This window comes from Tupaia chinensis, unplaced genomic scaffold (assembly GCF_000334495.1).
Source record: "Tupaia chinensis unplaced genomic scaffold, TupChi_1.0 Scaffold000237_1, whole genome shotgun sequence".
Lineage (NCBI taxonomy): Eukaryota > Metazoa > Chordata > Mammalia > Scandentia > Tupaiidae > Tupaia > Tupaia belangeri.
Genome location: NW_006159715.1, coordinates 2670413 through 2677770, shown reverse-complemented (window position 1 = coordinate 2677770; position 7358 = coordinate 2670413).

Sequence of the window (7358 nt, the reverse complement as noted above, 5' to 3'; positions counted from 1 at the left end):
CGGGCGTGTGTGCATGCATGCCCAAGATCCTGAGAGGAGAACAAAGGAGAAGGGATTGCGGCGTGGCCATCCCCCAGGGGGGTGATTTCTCGCTTTCTGTCTCTCTGTCTCTCTCTGTCTGGCGAGCCCACGCGCCCTATAGCAAAAACTTCTCAAAACTTCTCAAAACAAAACTCATGCCTGGTGTGCATGCATGTATGCCCAAAATCCTGAGAGGAGAATGAACTGTGGCATAGCCCTCTCACGGGAGGGTGATTTCTCACTTTCTATCTGTCTCTTCGGTAAGTGCTTGTGTCCTATAGCAAAAATATCTCTCTTAAAAAAATTAAATTAAACTGAATTATTCTTTGTATTCATACTACATAGATACATTTGTTAAAATCTTGGGGCTGGCAGGTGGCATGGTGGTTAAGGGTGCTGGACTCCCACATTGCCAACTGTGGTTCAAGTCCCAGACCTGATGGCTTACTTTCTCACTTTCTTTCTCTCTCTCTCTTTCACTCTATCTCTATCTGGTCAAATTAAAAATAAATAAAGTTAAATAAAAAATAATTCTAAGGAAACTTCATAAACATGGGGACCTGCAGATGATGTAATGGTTATATCACTGGACTCCCACATAGTCAACAGTAGTTCGAATCCTGGACCCCACAGCTTAAAATTCACGCTGGGTGCATGTGCATACATGCTCAAGATCCCAAGAGGAAAATGGAGCAGAAGAAATTGCAGCATGGCTATCCCCCGGGAGAGATTTCTCAGTTTCCGTCTCTCTGTCTCTCCAGTGAGTGCACACCCCTAAAGCAAAAATCTCTCTCTCAAAAAAAAAAAAAATAAAACCACAAACTCAGAAACATAAATTATCAGAGTCATAAACATTTTATGTGGAAGAATATTAATTGACATAAGAAAATGTCCATAATATAAACATTAAGTGAAAAAGCCACGTATTTTAAAAAGCATGTCGGGACCAGCAGTTGGCATAATGGCTATGTCGCTGGACTCCCACAAGGTCGACCACAGTTTGAGTACCAGACCAGGCAGCTTAAACTCACGCCGGGCACGTGAGCATGTGTGCCCAGGATCCTGAGAGGAGAATGGAGGAGAAGGGAAGGAACAAGACAGGCTGGCCAGATGATGTGGTGGTTGGGATGGCTATATCCCACATGGCTGATGGTGCGGTTCGAGTCCCGGATCTGGCAGCTCGAAAAAAAAAAAAAAAAAAAAAAAGGAAAACACATGTCAAAATCTAATTTAATTTATGTAATGCATAGAGATTGCAGAAAATATATTCCAAAATGTTAAGAAAGATTATCTGAGGATCAGCAGTTAGCGTAATGGCTATGTGGTTTAACTCCCATGTAGTCAACCGTGTTTCGAGTCCCAGACCCGGTGGCTTAAACTCATGCCATGTGCGTGTGTGTACGTGCCCCAAGATCCCAAGAAGGGAATGGAGAAGAAGGGATTGTGGCGTGGCCATCCCCCCTGGGAGGTGATTTCTCGCTTTCTGTCTCTCTGTCTCTCTCTGTCTTTCTGGTGAGCGCATGCACACTATAGCAAAAACCTCTCAAAAAAAAAAAAAAAGAAAGAAAGGTTATCTCAAAGTAGTAGAATTATTGGTCTTTTTTGGTATTTTTTATAATTAGACATTTTTTCCTACAATGAAATGATGAATTAGTTACACTTTGCCCCTTTGGTTGCAAGAGAGAGAAAGCCAAATCAAGGAGGCTTTACCCAAAGGGGGAGGTTATGATGAAGATCCTGTTCTCTCTCAGAAACTCAATGGCTAGACCACAGCGGGGCCTCAGCAATTACTGGAACTGGAAATGCAAATGCGGTGTGTATGCCTTCTCCATCTCAGTGGCTTTTCTCAGTTCATCTGCTTCATTCTTCTCCACTTGCTTTCCAGATCATTCTTGTCTGGTTTAGGTGAGAGAAAATGTGGCCCCTGAATGATCCTAACTTCAGTTTTTAGTCCTGGGACTCTAAGAAAGATTAGCCTATCTTTCTTTTTTATTAACATCTCCAGGATAAAGACAGAAAGTGTCCCAGCTGGGACTAGTCGCCTGCAGACAGGGGCTGAATCATAGCCCACTAACATGGCAGCTTCCACAGGATGATGTGGATGGAGTGTGTGTGTGTGTGTGTGTGTGTGGTGGTGGTGGTGGTGGTGGTGGTGGTGGTGGTGAGGAGGGACTAAAGAGAGGAATAGTAGGCATTTGTCCACCACAGGAACAGGTGGATGGAGTGTGTGTGTGTGTGTGTGTGTGTGGTGGTGGTGGTGGTGGTGGTGGTGGTGGTGGTGAGGAGGGACTAAAGAGAGGAATAGTAGGCATTTGTCCAGAAGAAAAAAAGCTCTGTATTTATAAAACAATGGTTTTGGACAGTTAAACCCTGTGCATCAGGAGCTAAATCTCACATGGCCTACCACAGTTTGAATTCCAGCTTGAAAAACATGCAGGGTGTGTGTGCATGCATGTCCAAAGTCTTAATGGGATGGAGAGAGAAACAGAGGAAAAAGGATGATGGCATAACCATGCTCCGCTGGGGGTGGGGGGAGTCTCTTTTTCCCAACCTCTCTCTCTTTCATGAACATGTGCCCTCAGGCAATGAAAACGAAAAGACTGTTAAAAAAATAGTCTTTGGGGGACCAGCAGTTGGCATAATGGCTATGTTGTTGGACTCCCATGTAGTCGACCATGGTTTGAGTCCCAGACCTGGTGGCTTAAACTCACACTGGGTGCACGTGCGTGCGTGCCCAAGATGCTGAGAGGAGAATGGAGGAGAAGGGATTGTGGCATGGCCATCCCCCCCCCCGGGGGTGATTTCTTGCTTTCTGTCTCTCTGTCTCTCTCTGTCTTTCTGGCGAGTGCATGCATCCTATAGCATAAACCTATCCAAAAAAAATAGTCTTTGGGCCAGCAGGTGTCATAGAGGTTAAGGCAGCTGGATCTCATATGGCTGACTAAGCAGTTGGAGTCCAAACCCTGTAGCCTGAGAAATACGCTGGGTGTATTTGCATGTGTGCCCAGAATTCTGAGGGAGAATGGAGAAGGAATTGCAGAGGGACCTCCCCCGGAAGGGGGTGCTTTCTCACTTTCTCTCTCTCTCTTTCCCCGTTTCCCTCTCTCCAGTGAGTGCATGTGCCCTATACCAAAACTAAAAAAAAATAATAAAAAAATAAAAAGTCTTCATAACATGAAACTTTATTGTATTGAAATTACAAAAAAAGAGTATGTTGGGCCAGCCAGTAGCATGGTGGTTAAGGCAGCTGGATCCCACATGGCCAGCTGTGTGGTTTGAGTCCTGGACCCTGTGGCTTAAAAACATGTGGGCACAAGTATGTGTGTGCCCAAGATCTCCAAAGGAGGGCGAGGTGGAGGAGAAGGGATTAATGTGACCATGCCCAAGGGAGGTGCTATTTCATACTACCTCTTTCTGTCTCTCTTTTTTGAATCCATGTGCTCTCTGTCAAATTGAAATTAAAAAAAAAAAAAAAAAAAGAAGAAGGGAATGAAGAAAGGGGAAAAAAGTATAAGTTATATTTTTTAACTCTCAAATTACTTACATTTGAAACTTCTTCATACATCAGCACTAATGTATCTTTCTCCCTTTGAAATGCTTACACATTCTTTATTAGCTATCACATAAATTCTTTGTACTAGTCATTAACCCATAAAATGCAGAGGTTATCTGTTCGAACCCAGTCATTTTAGAAAAGATTAACACCAAGCCAGACGAGTGAAATGACTTGTCAAGCCTCCAGGGGCTTAGCAGAATGTCATCTCCCGTATTTTCTTGTCAATGGCATTTCTTCTCCCCTACCCAAACCTCCTGTTCCTCAAAAACCTCCCCCACACCTGAGCTTGTGCCCCCAGATTATTGGGAACAAAGTCTTAACAGAACAGCAAACCCCACCCACAGCAAATCCCATGACACAATTCCTCAGGTGTATTTCCTGGGTCTGGACATTCATTGAGAACCTTAAGTGGTTTTTCCTGTAAGATTAATTCTAACTCATTGACATTCAATAGAGCAAGCAGAGGGCAAAGAGCATTCACAGGTATGCTGGAAAGGAGACAGGCATGTGAGGGAGGGAACCTCACGCCTTCAACTGTTACAGATGGTTGATCAGACGTCTAAATACCTGAACACAACCAAACAATGCGATTGCTCTACAAGACTTTTTTAACCCCCCACCATGTGCATTAATTAAAAAAGAAAATTATATCATTCTATTCGTGGAAGAACACAGGATGTACTGAAAGTGCGAATTGCCAGGCCTGGATTGACTGCTTGGACATACTGATGGCCTAATCCATCTTATGCAGACAAGATGGTAGGAACTGTGATGAACAGGAATAAGAAAATTACTTAGGGTGGCAGACAGCTTGAAAATGGCTCCCAGTAGTGGTGTCTGTATGTAAACATCTCTCCTTAGGTATAGGCTACACTTGGGACTGGCTCCTAAGAAATACGATGTGGCAAAAGGGGTTCAATTACAGAAGACTGGCACTTCTGTCTCTCTCTCTGTGTCCTTGGTTTCAGGGAAGCAAGCTGCCATTTTCTGAGCTTCACTACCGAGAGGCCCAGGTGGTAAGAAACTGACATCTCTGTCTAACACCGTGAAGGTTCTGAGGCCAAAGGCCACCCGAGTGAACTGAGAACTAGATATTACCCTAACTGAACTGTAAGTGGACTCCAGCTCACCAGAAACCTTGTACAAGCCCCATCTGAAAACCTGATTGCAGTCTTGTGAAAGGCCCTGAGTCACCTCTCAGTCTCAGGCTCAATCTTTTAGAGACTCTGGGCTAAGATATGCCAGGATCGCTGAACCACAAAACTGTGAAATAATAAAAATTATTTAGTTGTTTTATATTACTGATGTTTGGGGTAATTTGTTATGCAGCAATAGTAGGCTGTGAAACTTGGACAGACACTTCCTCATGTTCAAACACGTGACAAATTTCACGAAACAGAACTACTTACTACTGAGTTGTGGATGAGCTGAAGGAGAAATGTAAAGGTGAAAGATGTTACAAGAGCTGACAGATCTGGGACCAGCAGATGGCATAATGGTTATGTTGCTGGACTCCTAAGTAGTCAACTGCAGTTTGTGTCCCAGACCTGGTGGCTTAAAACTCATGCCGGGCATGTGTACGTGCATGCCCAAAATTCCAAGAGGAGAATGGAGGAGAAGAGAGTGAGGTGTGGCCACCCCCATGGGGGGTGATTTCTCACTTTCTGTTTCTTTTTCTCTCTCTGTCTCTCTGGTGAGCACACACATCCTATAGGAAAAATCTTTCTTAAAGAAAAAGAGTTGACAGATGTTTTTTGTAAATTAAAAAAAGAAAGAATTATTTATTTAATTTTATTTATTATTATTACTCTTTATTTTGACCAGAGAGAGACAGAGAGAGATAGTGAGAAAGCAAGCCACCAGGCCCAGGACTCAAACTGTGGTAAGCCATGTGGGGGTCCAGTGCCTTAACCACCATGCCACCTGTTAGCCCCAGAGATGACAGATCTTTATAACAGAGATCTACACATGTAACTACAAATCTGGTAGTAAGTAATTTTGTCACAGTCCTTAGCAGATTATCAAGGATTTCTTGGGACCAGCAGGTGGCATAGTGGTTAAGGTGCTGGATACTCCCACATGGCTGACCACGGTTCAAGTACTGGACGTGGTGGCTTTTTCTTTCTTTCTCTCTCTCTCTCTCTGTGTGTGTGGTCAAATTAAAATAAATGAATGAATAAGTAAAAGAATTATTTAAATAAAAGGATTTCTCAACAAAAAAATGTTATACAGTTTTTACTTTTTGCTTGATGTTTCTGGAAACATGGCTCTTTCTAGGGAAATGGATATGTATTGAAAAATCTTATTTTTTTGTCGACAATATTGTTAAGTAAAATGTTTGTGTGATTAAGTCGCTAAATATATAGGACAAAGGGATTTTGTCCATCTCAGCTAACACGTATGTTTTCAAACATAGTATAGTGATCAATAGCATTAACTCTGATCCCAGAATGTATAGCGTCGGCTCCTGGCTGCAAGGGTTCTGTGCTCTGTGATTTTGAAAAGGTAATGCATCTCTCTCTCTCTCTTTTCTTTTTCTTTTCTTTCTTTCTTTTTCTTTCTTTCTTTTTTTTTTTTTTTTTTTTTTTTTTTTTTTTTTTTTTTTTTTTTTTTTTAAGATTTTTGCTATAGGGCACGTGTGGTTGCCAGAGACAGAGAGAAACAGAAAGATCAAAAACAAGAAATCACCTCCTGGGGCTGGCCATGCCACACTCCCTTCTCCTCCATTCTCCTCTCAGGATTTTGGGCATGCATATTTTAAATCCCTGGGTCCACGGCTCAAACAGCTGTTGACCACATGGGAGTCCAGTGACGTAACCATTATACCATCTGCTGGCCCCTAATTCATCTCTCTTTACCTCAGTTTCTCCACCTGGAGAATGGGACATGAATTAATAAGTGTAAAGCAAATACTATAGAATGGCACATAGCATATTATTAGTGCTATATGAGTATGTGCATGCTAAGAGAAGGTTGAACACAGCATGGGGTGCAACAGTGTGCAGCGTACACCCTAGGATCAGCGCACTGAGATGTGGAGGTTAGTGTAACAACCACTGCCCCTCAAAGACTGGGCAGACCAAGGCCTACCAGTTTACAGAGAATATAAACCATGCTTCATCCAATTTAAACTACCAGAGAAAATGAGTTACTACTTAAACAACTAATGGATATGCATTCTTCCCTGTGCAATGCTTTTTACTCCCATACCATCATAAAGACTCCTGCAAGACCCCTGCTGGTATAGTCTGCAACATACTGGACAGTGCTGGAAGTCACATGGCATGGCAGACCATCGGTTTGGGTCCCTGGGTTAGCCTGAAAACATGCCAGGTTGGCGTGTATGCTGGCACTCAAGATCCTGGGGTGCTGAAGAGCCGAGAAAGGGAATGGTGGTGATTGGGTCTTGTTGAGGGTGTTTTTTCTCTTTCTCTCACATGCATGCACATACGCTCTCTGTTTAAAAAAAAAAAAAAAAAAAGGCATTAAGAGCAGGGCCCAGAGGATTGAGGATATCCCTATTCCCATCTCTCTTTAACTGCTGTTCCTCCAGTGAGGAAGAACAAGGGAAGGGGTGTCCGTGTGAGTATCTCCTGTGTTCCCTGGAGTATAAGAGCCCCATGCTCTGCAACCCACAAAATCAATTTGGGAAATTTGAGAGTAGAGGGGACTTATATCTCACTCCCTGTCTGTAGTCCTGGAAAGAAGCACATTTCCAGAATTCCCCAAGCACCATTTAAAGGGGTGGAGGCATAGACTGCGGGCTGAGCCATACAGGAAG